Source organism: Mobula hypostoma, unplaced genomic scaffold (assembly GCF_963921235.1).
Source record: "Mobula hypostoma unplaced genomic scaffold, sMobHyp1.1 scaffold_36, whole genome shotgun sequence".
In the NCBI taxonomy this organism is placed as follows: Eukaryota; Metazoa; Chordata; class Chondrichthyes; order Myliobatiformes; family Myliobatidae; genus Mobula; species Mobula hypostoma.
Window position 1 is genome coordinate 2,139,289 of NW_026948187.1, and position 15,675 is coordinate 2,154,963.

General features: G+C 43.6%; 1 long non-coding RNA gene and 1 other non-coding gene across 4 annotated transcripts in view; both read right to left on the minus strand.

Moving 5' to 3' along the window:
- The window catches only part of LOC134341630 (uncharacterized), a 364,862-nt gene that overhangs the window by 127,391 nt on the left and 221,796 nt on the right, over positions 1-15,675 (minus strand). The window lies entirely within an intron of this gene.
- LOC134341694 (U6 spliceosomal RNA) lies at positions 918-1,021 on the minus strand. The gene has a single exon (XR_010016849.1). It is a non-coding gene; the product is annotated as a U6 spliceosomal RNA (small nuclear RNA).

Consider the following 15,675-nt stretch of genomic DNA (forward strand, 5'->3'; position numbering starts at 1 on the left):
ATAGGGTCTTTTAAGAGCCTTTTAGACAGGTACACTGAGCTTAGAAAACCAGAGGGCTATGCGCTAGGGAAAGTCTAAGGAGTTTTTACAGTAGGTTACATATTCAGCACAACATTGTGGACCGGAAGGTCTGTAATATGATGTAGATTTCTATATTCTATGTCATATCCTTTGAGAATATCTGCAACTAGAGTTCATAGCTTGTGGAGAAAGTTGAAATATGCAAGAAGTATATGTAATAGAATTTATTCACTCAGAGGGTCGAGCGAGCGTGGAAGGAACTCCAAGCGTAACTGGTAGATGCGGATTCAATTGTATCATTTTAGTGGAGGTTGTGTAGGGACGTGTATGAGAGAGGGACGGAGGATGCAGAAAAATGGAGCGAGGCGGAAGATCACAGAGGGATGGCCTAGATTGAATGAAGAACCTATTTTCTATAGTAATAATCTGTGACTTTATGACTATCTCTGTTCCATTTCCCCATTCAGTGTCTTCTCATTTTCCACTTCGTCACCAATCTAAGTATGTGCAGAATAGAGGGCGTGTTCAAGCTCACCTTTCAATCTCATTTCCTTCTGCTTTTGTAGTACAAACTATTCCGTGCCTATTGTGAAACTCGTACCGAAGAGCGGCCCTCGGCTTATTAGATAACCGAAACTCTCACCACTCTGCTTCCAGTGTGGAACTTGTACCAATGTGTTGCCCTCGGTTGCCCGGAGAAAGTCTCATGTCTGTATCTATCTTGGAACTGGTATCGATCTGCGGCCCACATGGGCAGAGGACGGATACTACATGCAATAGAACAGCAATGGTATGCGCCAGGAATAACAACAGTCATTGCTGAGGTTGTGAAAAGATGTGCCAACTGTCAGCAAAATGCTAAGGCCCCAGGTCAGGCCACAGACGACCATATGCCTATGCCTGAGTTCCCTTTTGAGAATTTGCGTGTCATCCTTGCGCAGGGGACATGTTAATCTTCTCTGTATCGTACTATAGCTGCAAAGAATCGAAACCATTTCCTGTGTGGGCTGACTATCTTAGGCAACAGTACAATAGATGGGTTTAATGCTGTCAACCGAGAACTGGCAGAGCTGCTGCTGTATGCTCAACAGACTCGCTATGCCGTTGACTATCAACTTGCCCAACAAGGAGGGGTCTGTGTCATAGTAGGAGATAAATCCATCACCCATGTCAGGGACGAGTGGTATATTGTTTCCTATGCTATAGGTGAAATACGTGATTACACAGATAGCTTCGGGCAGGGTCTGGTGGGACTGGCTTACTGGCTGGTTCTCCGGCTGGAGGTTGTGAATCATCCATGGAGTTATAATAATTGTAGTGTTATGTCTTCTCGGGTGCTGTATATGTGGGGCATTAAGGCCGTGTTGTAACCCGTGGATCAAACATATTGTAAATCCTTTAGGCACCCCAGTAGTTCCCCAGATGATGGGGTCCATAGTCATCGAAGAGCATTGGTGGGGGGGGAGAAAGTGTATCAGAGAAGCGAGTGACCGTTCCCTGAAGGATACGAACTCCCTTTTCAGGACGAGGAAGAAAACAACATACCAGTATGTTGATATTGAAGGCAGATCAACAATGAGAGATTTGTTGAGGAACTTTCAAGCATCAAAGGGTTAAAATGGACTCAATGAAACAAATGCCTGAACCCTGGGGGGCGAGGGGGGGGGGAGTGGGGCGGTGACCGAACGCACCAGTCTCTCCCTGTTTTTGTAATTCTTTATCATACATGAGCATATTTCTGCTGGAGCGGCTTCCTTATCATGATCAAAGGGCAACAGCATGTATTGTGTGTCTGCACTAATGTGGACTTGACTGTGAATGTTGTCCTTTAATGTTGATTTAAACCGCAAGGCCTGCATCCTACAATGGAACGTGCTGTGATCATGAGTGCGTGAACAGCTGATAACTGACCGATAACCCCTGCTTGTAGAGCTTACTGATATGTACTCAACTGTATCAATGAAGCTGTACTTGAAGCTGTTTCCGGAACTCTGACACCCCGCTCTCAGGGAAGAGTTCACCGTGATATCACTAATAAAGATTGATTGAAACGATCTCCTCCGTGTCTGAGTGCACTTTCTAATATTTCTCCGACAAGGAAGAACATCTATTGCCGACAATCTTAGCATTATCGGCAATACACTTCTCAGCCTGCATTTTGGGAGTCCGAATTTAACTCTTGACGATTGCTCTCACATTCTCATGTGCCGTACGGTGAACACCATGACTATCTTTTCTCTATTATTTTTATAGCTGTCTTTTCTTCAATATTTTACCTATATATTTATTGATCCATATACTTGTCTGTAGATTTGCTAAATATGCCTGCAGAAAATAAAGGATCTGAGGTTGTATGTTTTATGTACTTTGATAATAAATTTTACTTTGAACTTTCAACATTAATCTATTGATTTTATTGTGCTTCTGACGATCTTGGGTTCGGAAGCTCCCTGCACAGCGTGAATAAACATTTTAAATCGACCCCATTGTTCCGCAACTGACTCAACGTCCAGCAATTCCCTTCAGTTTAATTTCTGAAGTCTCAGCCGCATCTGCACACATTTTCCTTTATGAAATCTACTGTATTTTTTATTGATATAATCCCTTGGATTAACAATGAAATGATAACCTGCTCCGACGGGCTCAACAACTTCCGTACAGAGAATTCTCCCCTGATTGTTACACGGTAACGTGGAATTCCCCTCAGCGTGGGGATATCACTGGTCACGGATGTACGCAGGATATTAAGTGGCTGTGATAAGGCTCTCGATGATTACCCATGGGACGATGTGAGGCAAGGAATTTAAACGATGCTGGAGCAAAAGGAAGCTTGATTAAGAATTGGGTAGAATTGCGGCAGCAAAATGGAGTACAGAGGGACTGATTAGATGAAGCAATCATGTTTTCCATGATGTGGTGACCCGTCTTGAAGAGAAGCTGTCAACCTTAATGAGAAGGCAACATATTTGCGAGGAAGGTGGTTGCGAGGAGCGTGTAAATAATGTATTTGAATCAGTTTTAGAATGCTTGTGAAAGAAAAGAGTGAGTGATAAGAAGCACTTCAGTTTGCAGCGAAGTGGAAGGATGAGTAAAATGTATACTGATTTAAACACATTTCGAATGCAATGTCGAAAGAAGGAACGTAACACTGGAGATCAAATGAAGTGTCTGCAGCCGATAGGAAAGCTGCTGGGCCAACGTCCCAATTCACAGAGAAATAATAAACAGGGGCTGGATTTGAAACACGATGTTGGTGGTGGACGTAGCGACGCAGCTCCGTATGGTTGTGACGATGAAAGTCAGCACATTTCCAAACATCTCCTGCCAGCATACAACCAAATAAACCAGTACTATTGTCACTACTGCGACTCCCTTCCTCATTTGCGCCCAGAGACAAAGTCGCAATGGAAGGAAACAGGGGCAGGAATCTGAAAAGAGAATATAACATGTACTACATCCTTTGTACCTCAGCATCTGAGAAATATTGATCATGATATTGGGACGTTACTGCCCGCAGGTAATCAAACTGAGCTGTTACATGCAACTGCTCACCAGAGAGCAGTGAAATGTCAAGGTAAAGCAGAAGAAAGGAAATTGATTCGGCTATGTTCCTATGCGAACATATCAAAAGACCACAACACGTAGCAGTTTTATAAAACCTCAGGATTACATTTGTAACATTCGACATCTCCGAAAATACAAGAACAAAGTACTAAGTGAAGAATTAAAGAATCTGTTAAGTTAATTTTGGATATTCGAAGATGATAATTTTTCAAAACTCGTTAGATTCTGGACTAGTTCCTGAGGATTGGAGGGTGGCTAATGTAACTCCACTTTTTAAAAAAGGAGGGAGAGAGAAACCGGGGAATTATAGACCGGTTAGCCTAACGTCGGTGGTGGGGAAACTGCTGGAGTCAGTTATCAAGGATGTGATAACAGCACATTTGGAAAGCGGTGAAATCATCGGACAAAGTCAGCATGGACTTGTGAAAGGAAAATCATGTCCAACGAATCTCATAGAATTTTTTGAGGATGTAACTAGTAGACTGGATAGGGGAGAACCAGTGGATGTGGTATATTTGGATTTTCAAAAGGCTTTTGACAAGGTCCCACACAGGAGATTAGTGTGCAAACTTAAAGCACATGGTATTGGGGGTAAGGTATTGGTGTGGGTGGAGAATTGGTTAGCAGACAGGAAGCAAAGAGTGGGAATAAACGGGACCTTCTCAGAATGGCAAGCGGTGACGAGTGGGGTACCGCAAGGCTCAGTGCTGCGACCCCAGTTGTTTACAATATATATTAATGACTTGGATGAGGGAATTAAATGCAGCATCTCCAAGTTTGCGGATGACACGAAGCTGGGTGGCAGTGTTAGCAGTGAGGAGGATGCTAAGAGGATGCAGGTTGACTTCGATAGGTTGGGTGAGTGGGCAAATTCATGGCACATGCAATTTAATGTGGATAAATGTGAAGTTATGCACTTTGGTGGCAAAAATAGGAAAACAGATTATTATCTGAATGGTGGCCGATTAGGAAAATGGGAGGTGCAACGAGACCTGGGTGTCATTATACACCAGTCATTGAAAGTGGGCATGCAGGTACAGCAGCCGGTGAAAAAGGCGGATGGTATGCTGGCATTCATAGCGAAAGGATTCGAGTACAGGAGCAGGGAGGTACTACTGCAGTTGTACAAGGCCTTGGTGAGACCACACCTGGAGTATTGTGTGCAGTTTTGATCCCCTAATCTGAGGAAAGACATTCTTGCCATAGAGGGAGTACAAAGAAGGTTCACCAGATTGATTCCTGGGATGGCAGGACTTCCATATGAAGAAAGACTGGAGAACTGGGCTTGTACTCGTTGGAATTTAGAAGATTGAGTGGGGATCTGATTGAAACGTATAAAATCCTAAAGGGATTGGACAGGCCAGATGCAGGAAGATTGTTCCCGATGTTGGGGAAGTCCAGAACGAGGGGCCACAGTTTGAGGATAGAGGGGAAGCCTTTTAGGACCGAGATTAGGAAAAACTTCTTCACACAGAGAGTGGTGAATCTGTGGAATTCTCTGCCACAGGAAACAGTTGAGGCCGGTTCATTGGCTATATTTAAGAGCGAGTTAGATATGGCCCTTGTGGCTACGGGGGTCAGGGGGTATGGAGGGAAGGCTGGGGCGGGGTTCTGAGTTGGATGATCAGCCATGATCATAATAAATGGCGGTGCAGGCTCGAAGGGCCGAATGGCCTACTCCTGCACCTATTTTCTATGTTTCTATGATACCGATAGAGGTGCTAACCAAATGTAACCATGCGAGCGGCAAGCATAAAAACAGAAGCACTTTAAAATTGGAACAGCAGTAGCCCATTGAGCCCGTTAGCCATTTAACAAGGTCAAGGACAATCCGTCCATGGACTCATCTCCTCCTACCAGTCTTTTCCCCTTAACCTACATTGCAAAAATCTATCCGAACTTGTATTAAATGTATTTCCTGGGGTAGCCTGCACTGCTTCATTGGGCAGAGAATTCTGCAGATTCAACACTATCTGGGAAAACGTGTTCTCCTTATCTCCGTCCAAAATCTACGTTGCCGTCACATGAGGCTATGCCCCAAGTTCCAGCCTCTATCTTATCTATGTTATCTGTCAAGTAGGGTGCCGTGCACAACCCTGATTTGATGGAGACAGACATGAGAGCACGGATGAACATCTGGTGAAACTTCTGAAATGCCTGCTTCGCTGCCGCTGCTACTGTGTGATCCAGAATCTCCGGAGGGTAGGTCCCGAGTCCTCGGGTTTGCTTTTCCCTCAGCGGCCGGCGCGCGGTCGAAGAGCTCGGCAGAGGATGGTGCTCGGTGCTCTGTGTCGGAAGGCTGGTCGGAGGCTCCAACTTTTCAGACGGACTCAGAGTCGGCTGCGGTCGGGTGCTTCCAATGCATCGGCAAGTTTGCGGCGCTTGGAGGTTCATGGCAGGGAGAGTTTCTCCCTTCTACCGTCTGCGTGAGATGATGGGGCTATCGGGACTTGAGGTTTTTTTTTTACTGTGCTCATTGTCTGCTCTTTATCAAATTACAGTATTGTTTGCACTTTTGCAACTATATGTAATAATTATGTGATTTTGTCAGTTTTAGTCTTGGTTTGCCCTGTGTTTCTGTGATAGCTTTCCAGGGGATCATTTTGTCATTTTTAATGCATCTATTTCTAAATGACAATAAACGACGACTGAGTGTCCTCATAATCTAATCTAATCTAATCCATCACTTTCATAGCTTTATATGTTTCTAAATCGTGCATCTCCAGGTCACAGCCTACAAAAAGAACTCAGAAAAGGAAGGAGAAGAGATATTAAAGACAGAAATAGAGCTGAGTCCAAAGATGCAAGCCAACGAGTCTCCATGAGGCGCCATCATCCGAAGCTTCTCCCTCCGATTATAAGGGAGGTAACACACTGAAGGAATATACCTTCACTCCATCATTAAAGCAGTAAAGAACATAGTTGTTGATTGGTGTGTGGGGATATGTGGCAAAGTCGCCAGTACAGTGTATAAATCTGTTACTTCAACGGTGGTGATGGGGATAATTGAACCTAATAATATACAACAAATCGTTCATTTAATCTCAAGCCTATCTTTGATCCGTGATTAGAGGTGAGAAAAAGCTTTAAATCATTGGAGATTTGGTGACGTCGTGACGTCCTCTTTTAGATATGTTGAATTAATAATTTGCGGACGATACTTAACTTCCAGCGTCCATTTGCTTTAGACTCGAAAGGATCTCTTAAATGTTGTATTATTCTAATTATAGATTATTTGTTAACTGTTCAACACTTTAAAGTTCTGCGATAGTTTACAATTTGAATGCATTAAGAATGTAAAATAGAAACACAGAAACACAGAAAATAGGTGCAGGAGTAGGCCATTCGGCCCTTCGACCCTGCACCGCCATTTATTATGATCATGGCTGATCATCCAACTCAGAACCCCGCCCCAGCCTTCCCTCCATACCCCCTGACCCCTGTAGCCACAAGGGCCATATCTAACTCCCTCTTAAATATAGCCAATGAACTGGCCTCAAATGTTTCCTGTGGCAGAGAATTCCACAGATTCACCCCTCTCTGTGTGAAGAAGTTTTTCCTAATCTCGGTCCTAAAAGGCTTCCCCTCTATCCGCAAACTCTGACCCCTCGTTCTGGACTTCCCCAACATCGGGAACAATCTTCCTGCATCTAGCCTGTCCAATCCCTTTAGGATCTTCTACGTTTCAATCAGATCCCCCCTCAATCTTCTAAATTCCAACGAGTACAAGCCCAGTTCATCCAGTCTTTCTTCATATGAAAGTCCTGCCATCCCAGGAATCAATCTGGTGAACCTTCTTTGTACTCCCTCTATGGCAAAGATGTCTTTCCTCAGATTAGAGGACCAAAACTGCACACAATACTCCAGGTATGGTCTCACCAAGGCCTTTACAACTGCAGTAGTACCTCCCTGCTCCTGTACTTGAATCCTCTCGCTATAAATGCCAGCATACCATTCGCCTTTTTCACCGCCTGCTGTACCTGCATGCCCACTTTCAATGACCAGTGTATAATGACACCTAGGTCTCGTTGCACCTCCCCTTTTCCTAATCGGCCACCATTCAGATAATAATCTGTTTTCCTATTTTTGCCACCAAAGTGGATAACTTCACATTTATCCACATTAAATTGCATCTGCCATGAATTTGCCCACTCACCCAACCTATCGAAGTCAACCTGCATCCTCTTAGCATCCTCCTCACTGCTAACACTGCCACCCAGCTTCGTGACATCCGCAAACTTGGAGATGCTGCATTTAATTCCCTCATCCAAGTCATTAATATATATTGTAAACAACTGGGGTCCCAGCACTGAGCCTTGCGGTACCCCACTAGTCACCGCCTGCCATTCTGAGAAGGTCCCGTTTATTCCCACTCTTTGCTCCCTGTCTGCTAACCAATTCTCCACCCACACCAAAATATCGCACAAGGATTGGACATTTTTGAGTTAAGTGGAAAGAGAAACAGAGGTAATGCGTGCATGAATGAACGGAAGGCAGTCGTGTGATTGTTAGCATTGTATTGAAAGGATGTTTGATTTTGTTTTATTTAACAAGTGGATCTCACTGTCTGCAAATGTCTGCTTCATTGGTTGAAGCAAATTTGCAGGAACAGGTGAATGACAGAGACTGCTTCTTTTTCCAAAATTGTATAAAGTCTCAGTGTGTGGCGGATGTAACCATCCACATCTGGTTTCCCTTTGTTCTTTAGAGCATTTAATGAGGATTTTCACTCCAGGAATTAACTGTTTATTCTATGTACGCCAGTTACTAGCGCAGGTGTGAAGAAAGAAACATGGGAGCTTAGATTTTTGTTTTGCCTTACATGCGTATTTCGAATGCGTTCTTGTGCTTGTTTGTTGTGGTATTGGTTTCAGAGGGAGACACGGATTCCACATTAGCCATGTGAAATCAAGGTTAAATGTGTCACATCTCAACCTTTTAAACAGAGGAGGGAGGAGAAGATGGCCGTCCGACGCAGCATGTGCGTCGGTTTCCGAATGAGCATCGATTATGTGTAACTAGGGGCCGCACACAATTCGGATTTGATGGAGACAGCCAATGGAATCGCAGAAGAACATCTGGAGTAACTTCTGAAATGTCTGCTTCGCTGTCACTGCTACTGTGCGATCGAGAATCTCCGGAGACGAAGTCCCCAAATCCTTGGCTTTGCGTATCGCCTGTTGCGGGGGCCGGTGTCGAAACGCTCGGCAGAGATGGTGCTCGGTGTCAAATAGGTGGTCGGAGGCTCGGAGTTTTTCGGACGGATTCGGAGTCGGACTGTGGTCGGAGCTTCCAGGATACTGCATCGGCAAATTGGCCGAGCTAGAGGTTTACCGTCTACGTGAGATGATGGGACTTTCGAGAGACTTTGAGATTTTTACTGCGCCATGGACTGTTCTTATCAAATTACCGTATTGCTTTGTTAGTTTTTAAGTCGGTTTGTCATGTGTTTTTCGTGATCTCATTCTGGAAAAAAACAGTTTATCATTTCTTAATGCATGCAGGACTAAATGACAACAAAAGAGGACTGCGTGTCCTCGTAATCATAATTAGCGATGAATATCATTGAAGTTTAAGTTACCTGTGACAACAACCGTGTTAATGTAAGCACCTGTGCAAAATCTATGTCCCGATCTGTTACAGTCTCTGTGCGTTGTTTTCATTTTGATGATGGGAGCTCTGTATCGAATACTCTCAAACGAGGGTTTGTTCCCGTCCTACTTCTGAGTTCTATTCACAGTCTGTTAACATACAATCCCAGCACAGTGTCCTTTCCGCAGCTGTGATACCATCACACTCTCCCTGTGTTTAAAAGGCTTTCCCTTTACTCACTTTTACTCGACTGTGACATTTGGAAACATCTGAACCCCGAAAAGTCCGGAAGTCATTCCTCCCCTTGTGAGTGAATTGAATTTTTTGTTATTTCCTTCACATACACGAGGAATAAAAATCTTTAGGTTACGTCTCCATCTAAATGTGCAATCCTAGTAATTTATAATAATTTGTAATAAACAGAACAGTCAATGTAACATAGAAAAACACTCAAATCAGCGTGAGTTAATCAGTTTGATGGCGTGGAGAATGAGGCTGTCCTGGAGCCTGCTGGTCTTGCCTTTTATGCTGCAGTAACGTTTCCCAGATAATTGTCAAATCTCTGCGATAGTTTGGAATTTAATCATTGCAGGATTACCAGGCACATGACTGTCTGAATTTATGACATATTTGTCAATTTTACTGATTTTTAAACTGTTTTATTCTTAAACTCTGCTGAATTGCAATAGGAGTGGGCGTTATCTACACAGATGGCCATTTAATGTAAACACATACTTCATTCCATTCTTCAGCTCTCGTCTGAATTTCCTCTGTGTCAGTGTATAGACACAAGTATTGGTGCACACACTGAGAGTTTGCAACATGTACCCAAATTGCTGTAGTATATATACCGGGGAGCTCAAATATTTTTCCAGGTAATAGTAATTTTCCACTTGCCATTTCAGGGAGTGGGCTACATAGGGCATCCAAAATAATATGAAATTAGCTGAAATTGCAAAGAGTAAAATCATCGATTTTCGGCGGTTTTCCACCTCGGTATCTTTCTGTTTATCGCTGCTCTTCCGAAGCCCTCTGCGGACTCTATTTGCCGCAATTATATATCTTACTGTTAACCCATTGAAGATAAGAATTAAGCCAATTGGTAGCAACGGTGTTAAAATGCCATCCAGTAATTCTACTCCTTTCCACACGGGTGAAGTGGCGTATTCATGTGTGAGGACGCAACGCCACGGCACGCTGTCAATGATGACGTAAGGTTCAACAACAAAGTAAAACGGGACACTTTTCCCGCAACTCACTAAAACCACGGTCACCATAACCACCGTTGCTGTTCTCTCAGTGCAGTATCGTTCCCCGAGCTTTCGACAACATATTGCGATGAAACGATCAAAGGTAAAACTGACCATAAACCAAACAGAACAGTCCCTCGTCATAACAAATAATACAACTGTCACAGCGCATACAGGAGTGATGAGCAGAGATCTGGAAAAAATGTAGATATTGTTTGTCTGTTCCAGTAAACCGAAAACTATAACTACCATCAGATCCGCTGTTGCCATTCCAACCAGGTAACGGGTGATGCATTTGGAGAGCCCGCATTTTCCCCGAGATAGAATCACAATCGCCGTTAAATTAACTGCAAGAAATTTGGAGAGAAAAAAAAAATAACCAACACAGAATTATCGTTGGCTGCAAATGTCCGAATACCTTTTTTGTGGACTCGGTCCGTGTACACCGGCTGGACAAAAATGGACAGAATTAGCAGTGGGTTGGCGACTTTCCAGAAGGTTAGAACCGGGCATCTGATTTCCATGAATCATTACTGGTGAAGTTCGATCGCTCCATAAACAACACCATTTCCATTATTTGAGGTGAAATTGCTGAAATGTTTATTTGTAGTGAAGTCATGATATTTAATGCATAAGTTACAATTCAACGTTTTATCGAAGAACAGACGTGAGTACCGATATTCGACTGGCCGGTCAGTTGAGAAACCTTCTGATCTGGAAATGCGACCACTGTCCGTTCAGAAAGCCGCGCAAGGTGAAAATATATAACTATGGCAATATCAGTACCAAAGCAATTTACAAAATAAATGAAATAAAAATCACATAGAAACAATATGGAAGCTTAATAACAAAACTATCAGATGCTTGAATCCTCAATTCTGGAAACACATTTCAGACGAAGGCAGCATCTGTGCTCAGTAAATGTTCAAACAGTGCAATTGAACGAAAGCAAGAATGACGACGGCACCGTACATAGAGCGACCAGCTCCAGTGTCTTACCAGGGATACCGATCGCTACAATTGCAGGATAGACAACGCCCGCGATGTAGTAAATTGCTGGATATCCCATATTCTGTCAGAAGCAGCGTTCAGTTGCACGGAACCTTCCAACTGCTCATATGGACTGGTGGCAGGTTTTACAGAGTTATATGCAATTCAGAGTAATTCCACCGAGGCAATTAGTGTGGTAATGACACCTGTCGCATGAGGCTCAACCAGTTACGCAGACACTTACATTAAAGTGTTTTTCTCAGTCTGTAACCGTGCCATGAATTCGTATCCCCAATGGATATTACAAGTTATTAACTTTTAAACTAAAGATGATACGAACGTTACCAATTTACATTCCAAGACATCGGACGTCAGCTGCTGAAATGGGACATTTTCTGATCAGTGTTGTTTCTAACGTAGACAATCATACTGAACAATCAACATGGGCAATTAACTTCAAACAGATTTGTTCTGTCCTACTCAGCGGAGCACATTCACTTCCGATATTGAGAGCTAGTTTTTATCTCGGCAGGTGAAATAGGGTAGAATTTATTGAGGAGGAAGATAAGATCATTTTTTCAGTCGCTTCCTTCAGTCATTTCGAGTCATTGGAATGACGAAATTCACGGTAACAGCTGATGACATGTATCACAATAAAACACGTTGTACGTATGTTCTTCTGAGCACATCAAAGAGATAGAGAGTAATATTCCAGGGGCATTTGATGATAAAAAGTTACGCGCCTATACGAATTTAGATGCGGCTTGTGGACGGATCGATGAATGTTCTTTTCTCGATAAGCAGAGAGTAGATGGTTGATTCGTTCACTCTGTCAGTGTCGTGCAGGGATTGGTGTTAGGCCCTTTTTTTTATCATGTATGTCAATGACTCAGATGTCAATGTAGCAAACTGAATCAGAAGAATTGCGAACAACAGGAATTCTGCCGATGCTGGAAATTCAAGCATCACACATAAAAGTTGCTGGTGAACGCAGCAGGCCAGGCAGCATCTCTAGGAAGAGGTGCAGTCGACGCTTCAGGCCGAGACCCTTCGTCAGGACTAACGTCAGAAGAATTGCGGACGACTTCTAAATTGGAGGCGTTGTTCCTGCCAGGAACTCTATCCAAGCTTGTAGCTTGATGTTGACTGGCTAGGAAATGAGCTGACAAATGGCAGATGGCATTTAATACAGAGAAGTGTGCGATGGTCTGCGTTGTGAGGAAAGATACAACAGGTTTGGGCGGACCTATTGAATATGTGGACTTTACTGTGCAATATTTCAAAAGAGAGCTGGCGATACAGATCCATAATTGCAGGAAATCGGTGTCACGGGCAGATCGGCTCGTATTGAGCTCTGATCACAGTGTCATTCACAATCAGTTCACTGAGGACAGGAGTTGGGACGTTTTGCTGAAGTTGTACAACACGTTGGTGAGGCCGTAGATAGAATATCGTGGGCTGTTCTGGCCACATACTTACAGTTTGGAAATATCATTAAGCTTCAAAATATCCAGCGATAATTTGGAAGGAAGAGTTTGGGAAATGAACAGTGTGAACGCACGCAGATTTTCCCGATTCAGGGTCTATACAGTAGGCAATAGAGAGGATGCGTGGATACTAGAGAGAGAGTGCAGAGGAGATTTACAAGTGTGTTGCGTGGAATGGAGGTCATATGTAAGGAGAACAGATTGAGTGCACTTGGCCTTTTCTCCTTGTAGTGACAGAGGATGAGAGGTGACCTGACAGAGGTGTATAAGGTGAAAAGAGTCATTGATCGCGTGGACAGTCAGAGGTTTTCTTCACAACCACCCCCATCCCCCCCCCCCCCCCACCACCACTCCCGGGACACACAAGAGGCTATAGTTTTAAACTGCATGGAAATAGGGGCATAGGGCATACCAGGGGTAGGTTTTTCACACAGACAATGGTGTGTTCGTGGAATGCAGTGCTGGCGGCAGTGGTGGAAGCGGATACAATAGGGTCTTTTAAAAGACTTTTAGACAGGTACATGGAACTCAGAAAAAGAGAGGGCTATGCGCTCGGAGAAATCCAGGGAGTTTCTAGAGTACATAGAAACATAGAAACATACAAAATAGGTGCAGGAATAGGCCATTCGGCCCTTAAAGCCTGCACCGCCATTCAGTGTGATCATGGCTGCTCATTCATCTCAGAACCCTGTAGCAGCCTTCTCTCCATACCCACTGATCCCTTTAGCCACAAGGGCCATATCTAACTCCCTCTTAAATATAGCCAATGAATTGGCCTCAACTGTTTCTGTGGCAGAGAATTCCACAGATTCACCACTCTCTGTGTGAAGAAGTTTTTCCTCATCTCGGTCCTAAAAGGCTTCCCCTTTATCCTCAAATTGTGACTCCTCGTTCTGGACTTCCCCAACATCGGGAACAATCTTCCTGTATCTAGCCTGTCCAATCCCCTTAGGATTGTATACGTTTCAATAAGATCCCCACTCAGTCTTCTAAAGTCCAACGAGTATAAGCCTAGTCGATACAATGTTTCATCATATGAAAGTCCTGCCATCCCAGGAATCAATCTGGTGAACCTTCTTTGTACTCCTTCTATGGCAAGAATGTCTTTCCTCAGATTAGGGACAAAAACTGCACACAATACTCCAGGTGTGGTCTCACCAAGGCCTTGTACAACTGCAGTAGTACCTCCCTGCTCCTGTACTCGAATCCTCTCGCTATGAATGCCAGCATACCATTCGCCTTTTTCACCGCCTGCTGTACCTGCATGCCCACTTTCAATGACTGGTGTATAATGACACCCAGGTCTCGTTGCACCTCCACTTTTCATAATCGGCCACCTTTCAGATAATAATCTGTTTTCCTCTTTCTGCCACCAAAGTGGATAACCGCACATTTATCCACATTAAATTGCATCTGCCATGAATTTGCCCACTCACCTAACCTACTCAAGTCACCCTACATCCTCTTAGCATCCTCCTCACAGCTAACACTGCCGCCCAGTTTCCTGTCATCAGCAAACTCGGAAATGCTGCATTTAATTCCCTCATCCAAGTCATTAATATATATTGTAAACAACTGAGGTCCCAGCACTGAGCCTTGCGGTACCCCACTAGTCACTGCCTGCCATTCCTAAAAGGTCCCGTTTATTCCCACTCTTTGCTGCCTGTCTGCCAGCCAATTCTCTATTCACATCAATACCTTACCCCCTGTACTGTTGCTTTCAGTTTGCGCTCTAATCTCCTGTGTGGGACCTTGTCAAAAGCCTTTTGAAAGTCGAAATATACAACATCCACTGGTTCTCCCCTATCCACTCTACTAGTCACATCCTTAAACAATTCTGTGAGATTCGTCAGACATGATTTTCCTTTCACAAATCCATGCTAACTTTGTCGGATGATTTCACCGCTTTCCAAATGTGCTGTTATCACATCTTTGATAACTGACTCTAGCATTTTCCCCACCACCGATGTTAGGCGAACCGATCTATAATTCCCCGGTTTCTCTCACCCTCCTTTTTTAAAAAAGCGAGATTACATTAGCCACCCTCCAATCCTCAGGAACTAGTCCAGAATCTAAAGAGTTTTGAAAAATTATCAACAATGCATCCAGTATTTCTTGGGCTACTTCCTTAAGCACTCTGGGATGCAGACCATCTGGCCTTGGGGATTTATCTGCCTTTATTCGCTTCAATTTACCTAACACCACTTCCATACTAACATGTATTTCACTCAGTTCCTCCATCTCACTAGACCCTCTGTCCCCTACTATTTCCGGAAGATTATTTATGTCCTTCTTAGTGAAGACAGAACCAAAGTAGTTATTCAATTGGTCTACCATGTCCTTGTTCCCCATAATCAATTCTCCTGTTTCTGTCTGTAGGGGACCTACACATGTCTGAACCAATCTTTTTCTTTTTACATATCTATAAAATCTTTTACAGTCAGTTTTTAAGTTCCCTGCCAGTTTTCTCTCATAATCATTTTGCCCTTTTCCTAACTAAGCACTTTGTCCTCCTCTGCTGAACTCTGAATTTCTCCCAGTCCTCAGGTGAGCCGCTTTTTCTGGCTAATTTGTATGCTTCTTCTTTGGAATTGATACTATCCCTAATTTCCCTTGTCAGCCACGGGTGCACTGCCTTCCCTGATTTATTCTTTTTGCCAAACTGGGATGAACAATTGTTGTAGTTCATCCATGCGATCTTTAAATGCTTGCCATTGCATATCCACCGTCAACCCTTTAAGTATCATTTGCCAGTCTCTCTTGGCTAATTC